This window comes from Podarcis cretensis, assembly GCF_951804945.1.
Source record: "Podarcis cretensis genome assembly, chromosome: 11".
NCBI classification, from domain to species: domain Eukaryota; kingdom Metazoa; phylum Chordata; class Lepidosauria; order Squamata; family Lacertidae; genus Podarcis; species Podarcis cretensis.
The window spans coordinates 26,049,424-26,072,772 of NC_137180.1; the positions used below are offsets into that span (position 1 = coordinate 26,049,424).

Here is a 23,349-nt window from a genome sequence, read left to right on the forward strand (position 1 = left end):
GGCTTTCTTAGCATGTCCCGTTGCATTTGCTTCCTTTTAATATCTTTGCCAGATGAGCAGTATCTCTGTGACATTGATAGCGTCTTGTGTGGATGCACAAAGATGATGAAAATCAAAGACTTATTGGACATGACTTGCCTGAAGAATTCCTTAATGTGTTTTGCTGCCGTCAACTTAGACGCACATTCCTTCTGCAACCTCCTGAGTTACTTGACCAGCCAGGCCATTTGTGATGTAGCAAACCATGAATGTGTACACATAATCACCATGCGAAGAAATCTGCTCTCTCTTGAATGAACACATATATTTAGCCTTGCTCATTACAGTAATGAATTCCGACCTCCTGAAGGTAATGCGCAAACAGAAGGGGCACTCTCAACAGATACCCCTTTGACTAACTCCTCTTGTTCATTAGGTATCAATCATTAGCCGTAATTTTTAATATATGGGTAATTTATTTGTTAATTATTTGCCAGAGATTTTGGAGGCATAAAGGAAAGGGCTAAAACGCCATTAGGATGAATTACTAGACACAGAAACAGGGCAAGAGCTCAGTGGGAAAGCACGTTTTTCACAGGCAAAAGGTCTCAGGTTCAGTCTATGATTCGCACGCATGTGTTTTAAAAAACTAATTACCCCTCTGTCTGCAGTCATAGCTGATCAGAATAAAGACTGTTATCAACTGATTAATATGTAATCTATAGCCACAGCTACTGCCAAATAGTATTTTTCCTGTCACTGTTTCCATCAAGAGGATCACTACCAAGTCACTACTGTGGTTTCATTCCAGATGTTTGGTGACTTGTATTTTTGTCATTTGTATCATTCATACCGCAAAAAAAGTGTGCATGGTGCCTTACAGAGTTTCATAGGAAAGAGAGAGAGAGAAAAAGGAAGAAGGAAGGTCCCTACTTCCAAGGAACTTACAAACTACAATATACAATACAGAAAACAACATAGACAGTGGTATAAGAGATAAGGGTAGGGAGTGGGGATGGACAGATATGTTGCTTATAGTTCTCATTTTTCAAATCTTAAATTTAGATCTCCACATTTCTGATAATTTGAGTGCAAATTTATATGAACAAACACATCTTTGCATACACATTTGCACATTTTTGCAAGCAATTTCCCCTGATATACTGCATTTTGCATGTTATTTTCACTACTTTGTTGATTTTTATGCACATGTTCCCTAGATATATACAATTTTGTAAACATTGTTTGGCTGGAGAACTGCTTTGCAAAATTCTGAAATTTGCGAAAATTGGAGGTTCTCCATGCTTCTCTTCTTGTATTGTTTCAGAAAGTGCAAATGAGATGCTTTGGGCTTTATATGTGAGCTGAGTTGCATTTCTTCCCCATCCATAGTAGGGAGGCAATGCAGATTTACAACAAAAACATAGCTATTGTTGGAATGAGTACTAGGGGGATAAGCCCAAGACTATCCTGAAGAAATGGGGTTTGGAGAGGGAATTGAAGGAAGTGAAAGCAGCAGCACCATGGCAATGGTCCATGATGGAGCAGCAAGGGCAAATGGACAGGATTGTGATGATGGCAGAGTTGGAAAACTGAAGGTTGCAGAGAAGGATATAATGAGAAGCGAGGGACATTATGGTATACAAGGTTGCAAAGAATGTCAACGCAGGGGGACAAAGAGTAAATTGCTATCTACTTGTAAATCACTGGGTGATCTACAAGACTTCTGACTCCAGATTGTTTAACAGCAGCAACAACAAAAGCAACTTTCCCCACCTAAATTAGGTTGCTGAAATGAAGAAAGCTAAACAGTTGGCTTGCTCATCTTGGCATTCTAGTTTTTGAGGGGGGTTTTAAGGTATAACAGGCCTAAAGTCTTTTTCCACCTTGGTTCAAAGGGTAAGCAAAAGGAGTTTCAGCTGAACAGGGAAAGGTACATTTATTTTTATTTAATAAAATATATGCAACCATTGATTGTAATGAAAGCCCTAAATGGTTTTCAAGAACAATTAAAATTACCAAGAAAAACAGTTAAGTAATTAAAATCATGTAATAGACTAGACAGACATTAAAATACATTACCATCTATGTGTCTGGATAGAAGAAGAAGAAGAGTTTGGATTTGATATCCCGCCTTTCACTCCCTTTAAGGAGTCTCAAAGCGGCTAACATTCTCCTTTCCCTTCCTCCCCCACAACAAACACTCTGTGAGGTGAGTGGGGCTGAGAGACTTCAGAGAAGTGTGACTAGCCCAAGGTCACCCAGCAGCTGCATGTGGAGGAGCAGAGACGCGAACCCGATTCACCAGATTATGAGTCTACCGCTCTTAACCACTACACCACACTGGCTCTCCACACTGAATAGGCTTGCATTAACAAAAATATTTTAAGCAGATGCTGAAAAGAGTAAAGCGACAACATCTGCATGATATCAATAGGCAAGGAGTTCCAAAGACCAATTTCTTACAAGTGCAGAGTATTATGCTTCTCCTGTAACAGTGCCAGTCCCACAGATTGAAATGGTTGAGTGGCCCATATGGAATAAGGAGATCTTAGATCTTACATATGAAGCAAGGACGTCATATGATCTGAGCAATGGAAGTGGTGAATGGTTCTGGCAGTTGAGTTTTGTATGCATCTGAGAGGACTGAGGCATGGAAGAGAAGAGGCAAGAAATAACCAGCTCATGAACCAGAGTTTTAACTAATTAGACAGGACACCAGCAGATATTTGAGGTGCTCCACAGGGGTATGTGATGCAGTTTGGCAACTGATTAAATGTAAGAAGCAAGAGGGGCCACTAGGGGCGCAGCAGAAGATGGCTGACAATAACATCTCTCTGACCCACAGGGGGTAATTAGGAGGCTGTGATGGGAGTAAATAGCCTCCCTACCCCCCAGGATTGTGGGGGGGGGCTGCCCGTGCCTGCTGTGCCCTATACCACCCCCGAATTTGAGGGGATGGGGGCACTAGGCAGAATGCCCCCCTGTGGATCTCGGCGCTCCTGGATGCCGTCTCTGATCCGCGCTGCTAGCTGCAAGAACTTCAAAAGGAACAATTAGGAAGAAGCGAATGCACATATTTCAAGGAAGTAGGGGGAGTAAAGACTGCTAACTGAAGAGTTCTCTGATAAACAAGAAGAGTCGGAGGAACAAGAATCAATCATGAGAAGACAGCTAAGACTCGGTATGGCAAAAGGACTGAAGGGGGAAGGGGAAAAAACCTTTCTTTCTTTCCTCTATGTGATAAAACAAGAACCCCCCCCCCATAAGTCAGAAATGACGCTTTAATGACTTAAGCTGTGGATTTACGTCTGTGTGGAGATAATTTTTCTAACCAAAGCATGTTTTAAGAAGAGCGTGAAAAGTTTAAGAGCTCTGGAATGACGCAGTTAAAAATACCGTCGCCATACTGGTAAGCTCTGTCGGAGGACTTGAGTCTGGGAGGAGGAAAAGAGCTGTTTTTATACTGTGGGTGAGACTCCTCAGTGGGACTCAAAACGACAGATCCTGAGATTAATGATGGAAAGAGTGATGTTATTTATGAAAGTGATGATATATGGAAACCATCACGATATGAGGATTGGTCGAACGGAAAAATCCACACAGGATATAATTGGTGTTTATCTGCTTAAGGAGATTATCAGAAGAGATCATAAAGAAAAAGAAAAAATGTACGAATAAGATGAGATGTGGAAACAGCAAGATAAGACTGGATAGAATTATGAACTTTATTTGGACTGATTTGGATATGAACGCAGCAGCAAGAAGATGATCGGAATCCCCCTTCGAAACTTGAAATATGGGTCCCCTCAACAAAAATTTAAAATTCGACTTTGTAATTCGGAATTTATGTGATGTGATTTGATTTGATTTGATTGGTCGGTTAATAAAAATTATTTTTTTTAAAAAATAAATAAATGTAAGAAGCAAAGGTAACCAAGGATAAAGCCAGTGTTGCATTCTTAGTTACCAAGGTGATAATGGAATGGATGGGGAGGATGATCAGGAATATGGAAACTTGAGAAGAAAGATAAGTGCTTCAGTCATCTATATGTCCACTTTTAAGTGGTAGTGAAACATTGTAGTAGATCTAGCTGACACACAAGTAGAGATATAAGATGGGATAGAAGAAAAGATGCCTTGGGTAGGGAGCTACAGCTGGGTATCATTTGCATGTTGGTGATACTGAAAAGCTGTGGGATTTGATGTTCACCAAAGGAGACAACGGATGGAGAGAATAGCAGGGAATCCCACCCCCAACAACTGTGGGATTTGCCTTAGATCTTTAAATCTGAGCCAGCAGATTCTTACACTTGAGAGTGTAAGAAGATTAGAGCTTTGTTGGATCAAACTATATGTTCACATTGTCCAGAGTCCTTTTCCCCCACCAAACCAATGCTTTTGGGGAGCCCATTCACCTTTCTTCCATAATGGAACTCCAGGTTACGTAAATGGAGATTTTAGTGGCCTCCCATCTAGATCAGAGCCAGATCTGCTCATCCTCAGCAAGATGACTGTGCTATGTGTCCATAGTCCATACCCTGAGACCTTAAAGAGGGCATAAAGGCAACAGCTCTCCCTCCCTGCTTGCCCTATAGCAACTTTTATTCATAGCCATTGGGAATAAAATAGATCAGTCTGATTCCAGTTCAGGATGGACATTGTAGCACCAGTGGGATGGTAGAGCATTTCCCCTTTCTATTCTGTCTTCAGGGCTGAGCTTACCAACACAACAGTCAGTGTCACAGCACACCCATAGCTACTTTGCCCTCTCACATGGACATTGTGTACATTACGTCATGGTACCTCCTATGAGCTAGCTCCAGAGGCATATTCAAAGCTGGATTTTAGCTGCTTATGCACTGTATCTCCAGAGCCAAATGAGTGATGAGGAAGAAAATAAACATACCAATCATCTCTAGTATAGTGTGAAACCCATCTCATCTTTTTTTCATTGCACAGCAGGTAATCAAATACATATACTATAAGGCATAGCTGATGTCTGTTGCATTTGCTACACTTTATAATGAGTGGGGGAAATGTTGATCATAGGAGTAGAAAGAAAACAGATCAGAAAATGGAGTGGAATTTTCCAACTTCAGCTATATTGTAGAAACTACAAGAATCTTTCCGCAGCCATTTGCTGAACAGGCTTTGAAATCCAAATATTGTTCTTCAGAAAAGGAAGAACTACAGTAGAATATGGACCTTTGGTTTCCATATTGTCCAGACTGGTTCTCACATTGCACCTCCAATTCTGCAGTTACCCAGTTCACCTGAATTGATTTGTTTACTTCATTTCTATCCCATCTTTCTTTCCAGGTTTTAGGACAGTGTATAAGTTTCTCTCTCATTCCTTTCATTCTATTTTAGGTTAGACTGAGAAACAGTGAATGACCTAAAGTCACCCAATGAGCTTCACTGGTTTCTTTAGTGCAACAATAATCACTACAGTTCCCCCTACAAGAAGTAAGAACAGCCAACAAATCCTCATGTTATATAGGTAGAGAAATAGTAATAATTTACAGTGGTACCTCAGATTAAGTACTTAATTCGTTCTGGAGGTCCATTCGTAACCTGAAACTGTTCTTAACCTGAAGCACCCCTTCAGCTAATGGGGCCTCCTGCTGCCGCCTCGCTGCCGAAGCACGATTTCTGTTCTCATCCTGAAGCAAAATTCTTAACCTGGGTTAGCGGAGTCTGTAACCTGAAGCGTATGTAACCTGAAGCTTATGTAACCCCAGGTACCACTGTATTGTTCAAACTATCATGGGGATGACAGGCTATAGGTAGAGAGGTCCATAACACCCTGTGTCTCCTTGATATCAGTGAAGGATCCAGAAGAGCAGTTTCATTTATTTGTCCAGAGCAGGGATAGTCAACCTTTTTATACCTACCGCCCACTAATGCATCTTTCTTGATGGTAACATTTCCTTACCACCCACCAGTGCTCGATGGAAGGAGGATTCAGCTTGTGCTGTAGAACCCCCCCCCCCACTGCCCACCTAGAATCTTGAAATGCCCACTAGTGGGCAGTAGGGACCACATTGACAACCCCTAGTCTAGAGAATTGATATATTGCTTAACGTTTTTGGCAAAAACAAAAACACTAAACAGTTTACAAAGCGATAGCACAACATGGTACCTGCAGAGGTTGTCGCACTCTAATTCCTATCAGACCCCACCAGCATCAGCCAATAGTCAGGGATGGTGGGCATTAGAGTCAAGCAACATATTAGCTATCACTGCCATAGATCTTGTACAACGGCAGACATGCAACATCAGATCACTATCAGTGCTTTTTTGGCATATAATGCCACTTTGTAAGGATAAACGTATTCATATGAAACAAAGGCAGATATCATGTAAGCCATTAATTCAAAAAGACTGTCATTCACATATGAAAAGAGCAATCAGCCAGTAAATAACTAACCTGCCAAAGGAGAACAAAGCCTGCATTGGCAGCAACTGGTGGCTGTTTGTCTAATGCAGTTTATTTGGCCAAAGTCTTACTAAAATGAATAGATCATCAGTCTTACATTGTTGCTCTAACAAAATTATAACCAGTCCCTGTATTTTGGGGAGCCAATCTCATTTCTAGGGAATGGTTTCAAAACTGGAAACATTTTTTTAAAAAACTGACCCACCTTCCTTCACTTAGCTAGGGATAGTTGCAGAGTGAAACATCTTCTCTGTGGTGTTTCCTCTATCATTTCCAGAAGGGTTAGCCTGCTATAGCAAAAGTAACAGTCTTTTGACACCTTGAGATGAACAGATTTTATATGACATAGGCGTGGAGTTTTAAATGAAACGTACTGTGGTCCATGAAACCACATGGCACAAGACTCCTCATTTTCCTTAATGATGTTTCTTTAACTCATGCAACTTGTCACATGATGCATGAGGTTATGAGCATATTAGGGTTGAGGTGGACATTTTTGGTGGAAGAAAGTGAATTTGGATTCTCGAAAAGGGAACAATTTCATAGGTGGGTCAAACATAATCAGGGTATGTTGTGGGTTCACACTTGGTAGTGGCAAATGCTTCTCATTTAACTTCATATTCTTGTTGAGATGAGTTGTTTTGCCACTAACTTCAATGGCAGGGGTAATGGTAGGAGCAAAGGAGGAACTCCTTGAGGCAGTTAGTAGCTGCCACCCACCCAGATGACCCTAAAATGGCACTACATGTGTTAGATGTTAGAATCATTCCAGGGTATTCTGGAGATTGAAATTACATCTGAGCACTGCCAAGGATAGTTTCTCTCTTGTTGCTAGCATCATCACAAGAAGTGGGGTCAAAACCACACTCCTGACTGATGGGACAGTAAGCACCATTCTCCAAACACAGGGAATAATTATGTTTGGCCCATCTCCAGAAACTGACAAAAATTACCATGGACAACCAGCATCTTTGAGATATGATCACTCTCTTTTCCTGGAGCTGTGGGGTTGAATGTTAAACTGTTAGAGATATTAGATTATGGAAACAATCTTGGGACCAAAGAAACTCAACCAGTTCAGGGTGCAATTAGGTATTTTAGAGTGTGAAACATATTATGCAGTTTCTATCTGATGTGCCAGTTTGTGATCTCCTGGGACTGGGGGCACAGACCCATAAGAACAGACAATTGATAAGCTACCTTATCAGGAAGAAGGCTTAAACATGTTTTCTGACATGTCCTCTTCACATGAGAGCTATGTCCAGGAACTGGGGGGATGACGGCGACATAGCATGGTATCCCACCAAGGTTTTACTCAAATAAAACCCATTGAAATTAATGAAAATAACTAAGTTAGGTTCATTGATTTCAATAGGTCGACTATGAGTAAAACTTAGTTGAATCCCACTTACAAGGCACTCTCAAATCAAATGCTTCCACTATGGCAAGGACTTTTGGCTTCACAATGGAACTTCTCCTCTCCTCCCCCCACATGCCCCATCCTTTGTGACCCTTAAATGTGCCTTCCAGAGCAGATTCAGGGAGGACACAGGTGTGTGCAGGGAGAGGACATGGCAGATAAGTTTCATGGCACAAGTGGAAATCCAAATGCTAGTGAAAGAACTTTGTTAAATACCTCCCATACACCATAAAGTTTAATAGATTCAAATTAGAGAAGTGAATAGGAGCTGGGGAAGATGTTTGTTGGTGCTTTCTGCTGTCATACCATCGGACTGATGTCCAGAATTCAGAGTTGGCCCAATTTGTTTTTGGCACCTGAGGCGAACCACAAAATGGTGCCCCCTGCCAAGGAAGAAGGGCTTAATGAAGTTCTACATCAGGAACAAGGAGGGGATAAAAATCTACATTAGGAACAAGGGTGGGAGGAGACCAGCAGCACCTCCTATTTACCAAGAGGCCACTGTAAAGGCTGCTTTAGAGGAGCTGCCATAGAGATGGCAGATCCTACCTCTGAGGAGCACGCCATATCTACTGCCGTTGCAATTTCAGGAGTAGCGGGTGATGCATTTCTTGGAGGCTAGATCTGCTGCCCTGCTTGGCATAGTTCATAGCTTCTCTGAAGCTGAAGCTGAGGCTCCATACTTTGGCCACCTCATGAGAAGAGAAGACTCCCTGGAAAAGACCCTAATGTTGGGAAAGATGGAGGGCACAAGGAGAAGGGAACAACAGAGGACGAGATGGTTAGATAGTGTTCTCGAAGCTACCAGCATGAGTTTGACCAAACTGCGGGAGGCAGTGGAAGACAGAAGTGCCTGGCGTGCTCTGGTCCATGGGGTCACAAAGAGTCGGACACAACTAAATGACTAAACAACAACAACAGATCTGCTGCCCCTTTCGATCCACTGCCTGAGGCACTCACCTCACCTTGCCACACGGGTGGGCCAGCCCTGCAGAATTCAGTCTATAAAACAGTAGTGATTTCTGTGGTACAGTAGAGTTGCCCTCCTGACAACAGTGTTGTTATGGCTTACCTGGTAGCACTGAGGCAAGGCAGCAATGACTGGTCCCTCCGGTGACCCACATGGCCCTGACCTCAGCCCCACCCCAAGCCACCCCAAGCCACCCAGCAGCAGTATACTGAGGAGCGTTCCATGGTTCCCCACCACCACATATGCCACTACTGCTGCAAAGTATGAGATTAGACATTTTCAGGCACAGCACCTGGCATTATTTTTGCTTGTAACTCCTTAGACTGCTTTGCTATTTGCCCATTCCGTGCAGCAAGTTGGAAGTTTGGCACATTAACAAATTATCCCACACTTAATTTCGAGATGTTTTACTGCTGTTGGCTTGCCGCTGCCCAACGTCAGAAAATCAATTGTAGAACAAAGACAATGTGTGGTGGAGGTATAATTTTTCCGGGGGGGATTTTATGCTTAAACACTAGAATTTGTGTAAACACATTTTTCAAAGAAAATTAGCCATAATACTTGGCCCCCAGGTGACCTATATTTAATGTGTGATTGTGTGATATACTGGTAGTTGGGCATGGAGGGGGGGAATATGGTTCCTGTTGGTTTGGCATTAGTCAGAAAATGCCTATGTCCAATTACTAAGAGGTACTGGTCACCGTAAATCTCTTAGTGGGTTGCGGTGTCCCAAGAACCAGTGTTATGAGTGGGAGGGATAGCCCATTATCAGAGCTCTAGCATGGCTCCCAAATAGAGCATGATATACTATAGATCACAGCATGCTCTAAGCAAACCGGCTTGAATCCAATAAGGTGCCCAGTATACCCTTGCCTGAGAACAAGGCCCTTCTGCTTGCAAGGAGAGAGGACTAGTTTTTGCAGAGTTGCCCTTCCCACTACAATATTTGTGTAACATTTTATGCTATTCAAGAAGCTGCTCCAACTCCGCAAAAAACTTTTGGGAAAGCAGAGAAAACCATACTTGGACCACAGGAAAGCCCTGTGATCATAAGTCTACCTCAGGAAGTAAGTTTTCAAGTCATTATGCTTTTATTGTGACAAAGTAATCTAATCTGAATGCTTCCTTGGAGTTTTGTGGTGCTTTCCTCAAGGAAAGGATAGGGGCTTGGGGTTGTGTGACAGGGGCAAGGTAGGAATGGAAGGTTCTGAAAGAAAATTAATAAATACGTATGTCCCCCACCCCGAAATAGTGATTCATTTTTATCTCTAACTTTGAGCCAGCTTAGCTATATTACAACTGTCTCTTCCTGTCTTCTTTCCATGCCCTCCCCAGTGTGTATGTAATTCAGAATAGTTCAATGTGCTTTCAATAATAATCCTGTATTAGTTCTCCTTTCTGGAAAGCAGTGGATTCTGTCAGCATATAGTGCAGGGGTCCTCAAACTTTTTCAGCAGGGGGCCGGTCCACTGTCCCTCAGACTTTGTGGGGGGCTGGACTGTATTTTGGGAAAAAAATGAATGAGGGATGATGAGCGGCGTGCAAAAGGGCTCTGGAGAGGGGCTGCTTTAAATGGCGGCCACTCGAGAGGGGCGCTCAGCCAACCTTGGCTTCTGTGTCTTGCGAGTGGCAGGGGCTAGCAGCAGTGGCAGAGGGACAATGAGCGGCGCTTGAAAGGGCTCCAGAGAGGGGCCAGCACCAACAAAGCCCTGTCGCCTTCCTCCTCTAGGCAGGGCAGGGAGAAGCCAGGAGGAGGGAGGAAGGAGGCGCTAGCGCCACCGCTGTGTGAGGAAGAGGGAGGGAGAATGAAAAAATGTACGCGCTGGCGATCCACACGCTGGCGATCCATGCGGCGATTCTCGGACCATCCACAGGCCGGATTTAGAAGGCAATTGGGCTTGATCCAGCCCACGGACCTTAGTTTGCCGACCCATGATATAGTGTAATGAAAGACCGCTGGGTGCTGCTCATTTAACCCTAATGCATTCTAAATGAAATTATTGTGAAATGAGTTCATAACGAAGGTAAGGCTTGAAAGTTGCCATCCTTCACTGAAAACATTCATTTGTACTGTTCAAAGTCTACTTTAAATGAAAACACATGCATTCTTGTGTTGAATGACTTTCTTCCATTTAAGACTGTCTCTAAAGTTCACGACTGTAAGGAAAATCTATCCTAGTTTGCTTGGGTTTGTTTCTCTTGGAGATGCTAAGGGTTTTACATCAGGCATCCATGAGCTGATCGTCTGAAGAAAAAATGGCACCGATCAACAGATAACTGTCCCCCTTTGAGCCTGTTAGTGCTTTGATTTGAGCTTCATAATTAGCGGGCACACCACGGCCATAAGGGAGCTGAATGTCACAGCTCCTTAGCTGCTGACACAAATGCAGGGAGAGGCAAGGATTTGAGGAGTGACACCTCTTATTAGCTCTCGCGTAGGAAAGACGCACACTGAATGACCTACAGAGGGAAATTACTAGTTATAGCACTCTTGTGCCAAAGTCAAGCTAGCTAGACAGTCATCCAGTCAAACAATTTAATTCTTAGACAATAAAAAGGGGAACTGACGGAAGAAGACCTTTTACTTAAAACCCTTCAACAAACCAGACATGTCAATAATATTTACTGTACCTGCCATTTGCACAAATACAGAGCACAGAGACTGCTAAAACCCTTCAAGCTGGCTACACACTGTCAAATGCAGTATCTCTATTATCATTGGTATTGATTTAATGAGCATGACAATTTTGGGATGTGTGGTGGCTGGATGAAATTTGGAGGCTGCCTCTTTTAGTGGTGGAAATGTAGTAAATCCACAGCAGGCATGGCTCCACAATAGGAAGATGTGGTAACTGTCAGCCCTCAGGTCTTCCCCCAAGAGAAGCGGTGCAAATTTGTTGCCAACTCCTGTGTCTGCCCCATGTCTCCCTCACCTCATGAATTGTGGTTTAAAAAATTATTACATGTACAAGGGATACTAGTCCCCCTCCCCCCAACTTTGGACGGTCCCTGACTAGTGATGGGCAAACCCGTTAGTCTTTGTTTCTCTTTTTTCCAAACTTAAGATTCGATTTCTTCATCAATTTGCCAGTTTTTCTTTTAACATTCCCCATGGAAATTTGCATGCATTCTCTCACACATTTCTCTTAATATATGCTTCCTCTTCCTGTCTCTTTTTCCTGGCATGTCATGTCTTTTAAATCGTAATCCTGAGGGCAGAGACGGTCTTAAACTTCATCTTTGTAAATTTCTTTGGGAACCTTTTCAGCAAAAGAAAAAGAAAGGTAAATGTGTTATCTGTGTGCCTCTTCCACAATTTACAGTATGTGAATAGGGAGTGCTGCTTGCAAGCATTGTAAGATGATTAGGCTGCAGGCTGTTTCTTACAAATTGCTGCATATATATATATATATATATATATATATATATATACAGAGAGAGAGAGAGGCAGGCAGGCAGGCATTCATAAATAGATGCATACTTAGAACAGGGCACTATATTATTCAATACATCCTGTTTCACATGGTTATAGCCAATATCTTTGTAAGCAGTGGTCTGAAATGTTTTATTCTCAATTCTTTAAAAATTGCTTCCCTTGCAAAACAAAACAAAACAAAACTGGATGAATATTGTATCTGCCCCTCCATTTTTTAACAGCAAAAGAACCTATTGAAGCCCTTTTACTCTTCATGGATTTTGCCTCCCCCTTTTGTGCCCCCTTCCTCTTGCTTCTCATTGACAAGCCCGCCCATTCTGTTTCGACAATATGTTGTTATTAATCAATAAGCTGACTTATGGCACCTGTCACCCCAGAAAGATGCTGTAGAACGGCACAATATGGGATTGGGGGGGATTAAAGTCTTCTGCCTGCATATTCGTGCACTTCACTCTTGTATTAATTGTTTATTTCGCAGCAGGTGTGCCTGTAGAACAGCTGGTGCCCCGACTAAGCCCTTCATCTGGCACATGCCAATTTGACAATTGGAAATTCTCTCAACTTTGTAAGCAAGAGTCTGCTTTGAAAGCCCCAGGCTGTCACTCAAATCCCACAATGCTCAATTGCTCTTGTTCCTTCATGCACCTGAAACTCCCAGTCAAAAGACTGATAGCAACAAATGCTGCCATTTGAGCTTACGGAATCGGAAGCAAAGACATCTGGCAATAAAGTCTTCAAATAATGTCTTGCATGAGCCGCACTTGGTAGCTTTTAAATCCAGTTATACTGGATTCATTGTTACTACTTTTGAAGCAGTCAGGTTTTCCAAAAGGCTACTTGTCCAATAAGGCTTCTGCTAAAGCTGTAGATAATTAACCTGTTTTAGGCAATTATCTTACTCCCAAAGCTGTATTGATCATGATACACTTAGGACCAGTTGCCCTGCATTTTTGTTGAATTTAAAAGTAGCTGCCATGGGCTCCAAGGAATAACTCATTTTCCTAAATCTCCCTTCTCTTTTATGTGTATCTTGTTCTTTTTCTGTTCTCCTTCTTTTACTTTCTTTCTCTCACTTGTCTTTTTTATTATATATTTTAGAAAGTTGTTGTGGATTTGGACGTCTCTTAAGATATTAAGCAACAGATTTTTGTCTGTTTGGATACAATGAGGTGCCATTTTGAATCAAGATGGTGAAGATACTGAACCTTTCAAAATTAGTCTGATTTTAAACTGTGATTTCAAAGCTGCACTGATTTGGGGGTTTCTTAGAACTCCCGAGCAACAAGACTACTAGTAGTGTAATAATAAGAGGAAAAGGACCTGGGAAAGAATTAGGATGGGGGTGTTGGGGGTGAAGGCATGGTCCTGGTCCTGTTTCTTCACATGATAGCCCTATATGTAATTAACACATGAAAATGGCTGCTTCATGCCACTCTGTCTCAGTCTGTTGTGCAAATCACATAGGCTGAGTTCTACATAACCTTTCCTTCTAGTATTTGCTCTCTTGGATTGGGGGCAATAATCAGTGCAACATCCAAGTGGTGCATCTTGTCCAGACTGACGTACCCCTCAGAGGAGATGATAAACCTTTTCTGAATTTAAGAAGATTTAGGAACCTGCCAACTGAATAACACTATGTGATCCATTCTGCCTTTTGTCCTAAACTGTCCCAACTATTTTTCCACCACCGTATTTCTATTCAGTGCAGTCAATAGTGTTTTTTGTTTTTTTTAAAGGCAGCATTGGAGATTATAATGTAAGGAGAAGCACATACTCTTAGAATTCAGGAATGAATGCAGCAAAGATCAATCTTGTATCAACTGAACAAGCTTTTTTTTATCACTTGACAACCAAACCATATATCCAATAAGTTCTGCACCGTAGTCATTAATTGTAGACATGCTCCCAAGGGGCCCTTATCAGTTAGTAAGAAAAAACTTTTAATGTTTCTGTTGCGGTGTCACTCCAAAGATATGTCCACTGTACACATTTCATGAACACCACCACATAGCCCTGATAAGCTTTGAGACCAAGCATTACTTCTGTCATCTCAGTTTGACAAATAATATTTTTCTGTCTGCCAGGCAGCTGCTTTGGTTGACCTTCAAGAAATGCCATCCTCCAGACAAGGCACTAAAAACTCGGTCCCTTTTAGCCTGCATTAGAAGGCTAGAGATTTTGCGACATTTTGAATCATTGGAAATCAGTTGTGCACCTCTGTATCCCATCCAAAGAAAATCAATATGTCCTGGAAATCATAAGAAATGCTAATCTTAAAACACACAAAATTGCCGAGCGTAAACAGGCTCAGACCAATATAGATTCAATCCATTATAAAATTGAGAATAACTGAACAAACAGATGAAATATTGTTCTAAGTGATGATACAGACACACAGGAGAATTCCAAGGGAGGCACAGAAGTTTGTAACATTACTAATAATTCCCCAAAATCAAACCTCCTTGTTGGATCCCTTAATGGATAACAAAAATAATATGATTTCTTTCTAATATTGTGTGTGATCGGCTTGAATATATGCAATTGATGACAAAGTGGTATAAACATGCATTAAAAGTTTGATGTACCTTAAAGTAGCTTTGGGCATTGCAGTATGGTGTATAGATCAGCATTATTTTGCCTATACAGTAATAACTTGCAAAGCAATAACTTGTGTTCCCTGTCCAACAAGATTTTGACCTCCACACATATTTGGAACTTATGCACCCCATGGGGAGCAGATCACAACTTTCTTTATTCTTATGTTATACTGGAAACACAAAACAGTAGAAGCTTAAGTCACTTATACATCAGATGTCAGGGATTGGCTGGATGAGAAACAGCAGCAAGTAGTCCAGGAGGCACCTGAGAGGGATGGGGACTTTGAACCAGATTCAGACTGGTGAGACAGGGAGGAATCATCAGTAGAGTGAGGGTCAGGTGGAGATGCTTGAGGTAGCCACAGACGCTGATAGAGAAGGAGCAGGGACTGTGTCTTCTGCTCTGCAATACAGTCTGGATTCAGCTCCTTCCCCTCCCCTACTCTCAGCACAAGAAAGAAGGGTCAGGAAAAGACTAGAACAATTGAGAAAAGCTGAGTCACAGCAGGGAAGAAATGCAAGGAGGGAAGTACAAATAAGGGGGAGAGCGGACGGAACTTTAGCTTCTGCAACTGACTTATCTGATGGATGTGGTGGGTGATGACTTCTTGATTACTGAGCAATAAATTTATTTACTGCAAGCACTGTGCCTAGTTCTGCTTACAGTGTCGGACAACAGATGGAGGGGTTTTTCTGGTAGCCTGATTCTTGTAGCATGAGAAGAGGCACCCAACCCATTTACATAAGTTCTACTACCTTCACTGTCAGACAGAGAATGCCATGCTCAGGCTTCCCACAGGTATCTAGTTAACCATTGTAAGAAGAAGATGCTGGACTAGACAAACCTTAGGCTTTTCTTATGTTCTTATGTAATATTTTTACCTGGAATTATGCAAGCCATATGTACAAGTTCTTGAGAATGAATGAATGAGCTATGTGCCCCTTAAACTAGAAGTCGGTAACCTGTAGCCCTCCTGTTGTTGTTGGGCTCCAAATGTTATCAGCTCCAGGCAGCATAGCCAATGACCAGTTGATGGGTGTCCAGCAACATCTGGTCCAGCAACATCTGGAAGGCCTAGATCAGGGACAGCCAAGGTAGTGCTCTCCACATGTTATTGGACTACAACTTCCATTATCCCAAATTGTTGGCCATGTTGTCTAGGGCTTATGGGCTTGGAGTTGAGCCACATCTGGAGGTTACCATGTTGGCTATCCCTGTCAAGATACTGAAACACACAATCAGAATCTGATCAGAAGGTATGCCCATATCAAGTGCCCGAAGAAGACTGCAGCTGCTTCCATCTTTGTGACTGTTCTCACATAACTCCAGGAATTAATACAGCTTACAGTATATGGCCAAATCCCACTGATTTGGGAGGCGTGACATTTGCATGCTATATAAATAAAACTTCAGAATGTTCCTGGATCCTGAAAATTGTAGAAGCCACCATGAAAGGGGAGGTAATCACATTGCCTCGGGCATGTCTACTATAATAGGACAGTAAGTGGGATATGCAGGACAAACTGCAATTGTCTACATATTGAGAGTCAATTTTCTTCCGTAGATCCTGTAGTACATTTTTTAAAAAAAAAATCCATAAATATCATATTTTCCCTGGCATTAAACCACAATGTTTTGCTAGTGCATCCACTGAAATTATGAATACTGTAGGTAACATGGTTACACAGGTTCTTGGCTGTCATGGACCAGAAGAGATGAATTTCATAACTCCGTCTCCTCTGCATGCTGCATTTCATGACTCATTTTATTTTCTTTAAAATATTTGCAGAATAATCCTATACATGTCTAATTGCCAATGCTCTGTATAGTCCAGTATCCTGTTCTCACAGTTGTCAACTCAAATATAAGTCCCATTCATTTCAATAAGGCTTACTCTCAGGTAAGATGGCATAGGATTGAGCACTTGCCCATTAGTCTATGAGCAAGACTGACCCCCTTAACATGTCATCAATGCCTTAGCATGTTATGAACCCTCTTCAGTGATGGACCTTGATTTGTGGGTATGGCTATCCCTCAGCCCCACTGCAACACACCAACCCCAAACCCATCCATTGCATGAGAACAGAATTATTGTGTTACTGGCAACAGATTTTAAGGACTAACTGAAAACTAAGTAACAAAAAAAACCCCCTGTTTTCCAGTTGCCTGGAACGGGTCTACTTTCAGTGTTTCTATTCTTTAAAAAACCAGGACCAATATTTGACAGTTGCACCACACCTACATGGTAGCAAAATGAATACACTGAGGCTTATTCATTATAACTCATTGTATAATAATGTTTCAGAGAAGGTTCGGTAAATCCATTTTCCCTTAGAGCACCCCAGCACAAAATTGCCCCAGTTCAGTCCTAAATGCATGTATAGAATAGTAGAAAGTGAAATCTTGGAACCATCAGGACCCAATTTTTCTGCCCTTCATTTGCAGCTATGGGAACAGCTATCTAGATTTAATTTTAATATGTCACCGTTTTTTCCATTTAGATCCAATAAATAGCTGCAGGATATTCAAATAGCTTCCACCACCTGAGACTTATATAATGTTCCAGGGCAATTTGCCTGTTATTTTCGGAAAGCCAGATTAGCTGCAGGTCTGATTGAAAGATGCTCACTTAAGAATATGAACACAGTAGTTCAAATATTATTTATTAGGAGAGAAAATAATTGCAGGGGAAAGTTGTCTAGCAACTTACTCAAATGCACACACAGAAACACACACACACACACACACACACACACACACACACAATGTATACAATTATTCTTCTGTCTGATTTAAGGAAAACTGTGACTAATTATACTGTCAAAAAATAATCTAGCTAAAAGACCGGACTTGGTGGGAACTGTGGATTCAGCAGCATGGGTTGTGCTTTATTTTATTTTATCTAACACCTCACAAAAGGATATTAATAATTTTGTATTAATGTACAGTTTAAAAGCCTCCTCTTATCAGGAAGTTGCAAGAAATCAAATCTGACATATAGTCTTTCATTTCTTGCCTGCCTACATTGATTTGTTACCTGTTGTGAGTTCTTGCAGAAGAGTGGAAAACAAGCCTAAAATCGTAACAGTCTTCTTATCTGCATTTTTGTACAGTGGGTTTAGCTTTGCAACTGCACAGGGAAATAAGGAGGCTGGGTTAACTGGGCCACATATATTAATGTAACAACAGCAGCGACCGACCGGCACCTGGAAACCATGGTGTGGGCTTTTCTGTGTCCAGACCCAGGAGGCTAGATACTGGTGATGGAATGAACTACAGTCACAATTTCTTTAAACTTCAGGGCCCCACAACTCCAGGCAGATGTGGCAGGTGGACCTCAAGACTGTTCCATCTGGCCACCAGAAAAGCCCTTCACTTTCAAAGGTATTACATTATCTAACCTGAACCTTTCCTGCACCTCCCTACCAGCAATGTGACCATCTTTGATCACAAAGTCAGATGTTACTGGATTATATTGTCGCTGTCCATTGGCCAATAATGACTGCCCCCCCCATCCCTCTATAGCACAAGAGCATCATCACCTGCTGGTGCATCTGGCACTAAGGTTTGATTAAGAGCAATGACAATGGTTTGGAGCAAAAAGAATAAGCAATGAAGGTCACCACAATCACAATACACTATTATTATTTTTGTAAAAAATGATTTGTAACAAGGGCACATTTTATAATGTCATCCCAAAAAATTCCCATCAGATTTCAGAAGCAGCAGAACAAAAAATATCTAATGCAGGGTCTTTCTGGATTTTGAATAGAAACCTATGGACAGGTACTGTACTTGGGAATAAAGCCCATTGAATTCAATGGGACTTGCTTCTGTATAACAGCTGTTGATGTGGATGATAAAAAAGTGAATGCCATCTTAGGCTGCATTAACAAATCAAAACAAACATATCCTGAGAAGCAATAGTACCATTCTATTCTGTGCTGGTTATACTGCATTTGGAGTATTCTGTCTGGTTGTGGGCAACACATTTTAAGAATGACTTTGACAAAAACTAGTATGGGTCCAGAAGAGGGAGGCTGCAGAGCAGGATAGTGAGGGATCTTGAAACCAACTCCTGTGAACAGTGCTATTTTTCTAGAAACAGAGAAGCCAGAAATCACCATTGATACCTCCCTTGTTCTCTTGCAATGGCAATGGCTCCCATTTGAGAGGTGCCTGAACTGAGTTCCAGTTGAAAGAAAGCTCTGTCCATGAGAAAGAGCTGGTGATGTTTAACTTCCTTAAGAGAAGAGTGGAGACATGATAGCTGCCTTCAAACACACAAAGAACTGCCATACAGAAGATGGCACATGCTTGTTCTGCGTAGCTCCAGGGGAAAGGACTAGAACTAATACGTGGAAGTAGATTTTGACTAAACATTAGGATACCCTTTCTAATGGCAATGGCTGTGTGGGAGTGAAACAGAATATCTCAAAAGGTGATGGGACTCTTCATAGTTGCAGATGTTCAAGTAGAGGCATAAAGCTATCCGTCAAGGATCTTGATTCCTGAACTGAACAGGGGTAGATCTCAAATTTTCTTCCCACTTCCATGATTCTTTGCATATGACTAGTCAATCAGTCTTTCTTGTCACTGCAACACATTTTCTCTCTCCCCCCCCCCCCATCTCCCAGGCACATCTTATAATTCATATGCTTCCTGGAGAGTGAACTTTAACCTTTCTGCAAGTCTGACCGCAGCACTCAGATCAGCTCTTTTGATCAGTGCTCATTGGAATACATAGTAAAGCTTTCAGATGTGCTGGTGTTTATAGGGCTATTTTTCAAAGCTACAAGATAAATTTGAGCCTGGAACATCAGCGTGTGTGCTTAAGGGTGCCAAGTGCTCATTTTTTAATCATTGAAGGAAAGCAGCTTGCAGGTTGGGAGGAAAATACTAAAATTGTGCATTAATCAAGCAGGGGTTGACCAATAGATCACAAATACTGCACAGTGCAGAGCTGTGCATTTCCAGCTTTTTAAATGAAGAAAAAAGTAAATGCTGAGAAGTGAGATGGGAGATCTTTCAAAACATATCCTTCACTCTGCTCTATTGACTAGAGCCAGTCACAAGGAAATTTACCATAATTTGGAGGAATGAAATGAAACCACATTTAAGATCATTCTTAAGGAAAATAGAGAATATTCCTTAGTGAATTATTGCCTGGCATGCAGCCTTACCTTAAGGCTTCAGCAGATGGTAAATCACTTTCTAGAAGTTTTGTGCTAAGTTTAAAGCAAGCACAAGAAATAAATGCATATATTGTTTCTAAACTCTTTTCTACCACTATTTTAAATGAATCTTTTATACTGTTTATGGAAACTGCTTGGATCATTTGATTGCTTTGTTTAATAAATAAATTAAAATACCTAAGAACTACAGGCAAAATTGCAAATTTCACAGCAGTAAATGCATGTTTGCCAGGAAAGAATGGCTGGACAGTGTGCTATAGTAAATCCGAATTTCATAATAAGGCTATATATGTATATGTTGCACATGTCTGAGTCATGTATTTAGGCCCCCTCAGATGTTTTGGATGACAAATCTGCTTATCTTAAATGGTCAGAAGGCATTGAGGCCTGGCCACAGCCCTGGTCAGTGATCTGGCAGCCAGCCAGGGAGGACTGCAGGCCTGCCTGCAGATTGGCCTTTGGCAGGCAGGCCTGGGTCCAGCAACTCCCCAAGGGGTGGGCCAAACAGCCAATGGGCCTTGCTTGGGTGCATCCCCTGGGAAGTAAATTGAGGTGAGCCCAGCACTCCTTCTCAGTTTTTCTGTTTGGACAACAACTCCCATTAGTCCAAAATACAGTCGTACCTCAGAAGTGGAATGGAATCTGTTCCAGAAGCCCGTTCGACTTCCAAAATGTTCGAAAACCATAGTGCGGCTTCACAATCAGAAGCCACAGAAGCCCCGTGGGACATTCGAGTTCCAAAGATCGTTCACAAACTGGAATACTCACTTCCTGGTTTGTGGCATTTGGTAGCCAAAACGTCCGAGTACCAGGGCGTTCAGGATCAAGGGTACGACTGTATCTGGAGAGCACCAAACTGGCAAAAGCTCCTCTAACCATTACACTACACTGACATTTTTCATTGCTAGACATACACTTAAAACACCTTAGGTGTACACCTAAAACATAATGTAGGGAACAGCTCTTCTACCCCATAAAAGCAGGGAGTACAGAACCAGAAGTACCAGTATCTGCAGGAAGAATTAGCTGAAAGGCACATTTCAGATTCGCTTAAGTATTTAGAGGGAAAGTACTGCTAAGTGAAAGCCTGGGAGGATAATTATAATTACATTTTGTTAATGTAGTACTGTGAATGCAATGAATGCTTGGTCAACATTTCTGCTCTCTCTTTGTAAATGCATTTCTGAACTGCATACCAACATCTCTGCAAGGGAAGAATCTGAAGTTGTGTGTATGTGCTTAAGATCACAAGAAGAGTATAAACTGGATCTGACCAATGATGCAACCCATTATCTGACTGTTCAGCCCTCGCTTTGTAACATTTCAGCGTACCACTTCATTAAGTGATCATTCTGATCCTGGGCGTGGCTCTTACATCTCCAAATAATGCCAGACTAAGTGTGCATTGCTTCTTGCATCTTCCCTGCCATTCTTCTGGACATTGGCAGAGGTTTTCAGAGCAGGAAGGATTGTTGCTCTTACCCAGCCTGGCCTCATTTAATTACAACCCAGCCTTCACTTGTGTTCGAAGCCTACTGAATCTCATTAACTCCAATTGGACTAAATTGGCTTATATCCAAATGCTTCTGCTTGATTGGCTTGTGGATGGGACCGCTAGTCTTCTGCATCCCCTCTAGTTATTATTAAGCTAAAGTCGGCTTGTGCTTAAACAAATTCCAGCCTTTGGAGAACTGTTTGAAGAGTGTGGCATATTGAGATTCCACAACTTTCCCTGGACGCCTCTTGCAATCTCTGCTCACCGTCATTAATAAATATTTGTCTCTTATTTCCAGGTTTAGTTTGTGTTGATCTCCCAGTGGTCCATCTCAGCCAACTTTCCGTCTCTTACCACAGCAATTTCAGATCCTTCACAGAAAGGAACCCAATAAGCAAACAAACAGAGGAGGCATTTACAACCACTACCTGCTGCTAGCTGACAAATACCCTGAAGCAGAGGAACACAAGCGACAATGTACAGGATGAAAGAAAAGATGGCCTCTCGGTAGTAAACTGTGCCTGAATTTGAGCAGCAGTAACTTTCATGAGGACAATATAGCAATGCACTGTAGATAAGGGAACAAACGTGTGTGTGTGTGTGTGCGTGTGTGTGTTGCACTTTAAAACTATTGTCTTCCCATTTCAGTCAACATAAGAACATTGGGATATATACACCATAAGCCTCCTGATGTATATTTTGCTCTAGGAATCTTAGTTTGGTCAGAATCGAGTATACACTTTCGGAGTTAACACTAAATACATTACTTCTGGTACATGAGCCACCATAGCAACTAGAAGGCTGTGAAAATTTGTGTCCTAGACTTTTTAGACTTGTCTTTTTAGACTTGTCTACCAAAGGGGAGCATTGGTTGACAGATGTGAACTATATTGGCATTATTTTCAGCTCTCCTACCCCACTATCATGGTGTGTGTGTTTTTCCCAGTGGGTAAAATGTAGTGAACTACCACTCTGTGGCTCTATATAGCCTTCTCTGTTTTCTCCTAATTGAAATAAATGCAAAACTGATCATTGTATTTGTTTGGATAGCTCTAGAAGTAATGGATTGGTGATACACTAGGGATAGTGTCTACCCCAAGGAGAACCCCACTTTGATGCATGTGTTAAGTCCTGTGCATGTGTTTTTTCCTCATGCAAAGAATGTGCAGACAGGGACAGAAGCAGATTTAGGCCAGTGTGTGACTAGTTCCACTACACTACATTAAGTGCAGAGCCATGGGGATTCTGCAGGGCGTCACAGGTATGATGTAGTGAATTTAGCAGAACAGAAGGTGAAAGGCAGGGGGCGTTGAATTTTGGCCTCGCACTGGGCACCACTGAAATTTGAAAGACCAATTGTCTGTAAGATGCCACCCATCCCCACAACCTCCACTGTTAGACTTGGCATGTTGAGGCCGAATGTCTGAACACATACACATTCACCTGCTCAACTGAACATACTGAACATGCGCAGTCAAGGCTCCCGATCGCAGAGGGGATTTTTAAGAGCACAAAGAGTAACCCTTCAGCTCTTCATCAACATGCAAAGGTTGAGAGTGGAGCTGCTGAGGGTAATTTGGTGGGGTGTGAATGTATGACCCTAATCCTGCTTCCTGCTTTCTCTGGCTAACATCTGGGTAGAGCTACAGGTAGACTTAAACTATTGTTGCCATCTCACATATGATGGCTTGAAGCATTATGGGTAATTGCAACTGTTATTCAAATACTGCACCACAGATACAGCATAAACTTCATTTATATACTTGGACATTATTTTTCAAAATGCCCCTCGGTCTTGAATAACAAACTTTTCC

At 41.9% G+C, this 23,349-nt stretch overlaps 1 long non-coding RNA gene across 3 annotated transcripts; it reads left to right on the forward strand.

Moving 5' to 3' along the window:
• Window positions 1-3,975: 3,975 nt before the first annotated feature.
• On the forward strand, window positions 3,976-23,040 carry LOC307226862. 3 transcript variants are annotated; one of them, XR_013843612.1, is made up of 4 exons: window positions 3,976-4,944; window positions 5,353-5,482; window positions 18,147-18,229; window positions 21,834-23,040. It is a non-coding gene; the product is annotated as an uncharacterized lncRNA (long non-coding RNA). The 3 variants fall into 3 exon arrangements; XR_013843613.1 differs by having other exon boundaries at window positions 3,976-4,123; XR_013843611.1 differs by having other exon boundaries at window positions 3,976-5,482.
• Window positions 23,041-23,349: the final 309 nt, after the last annotated feature.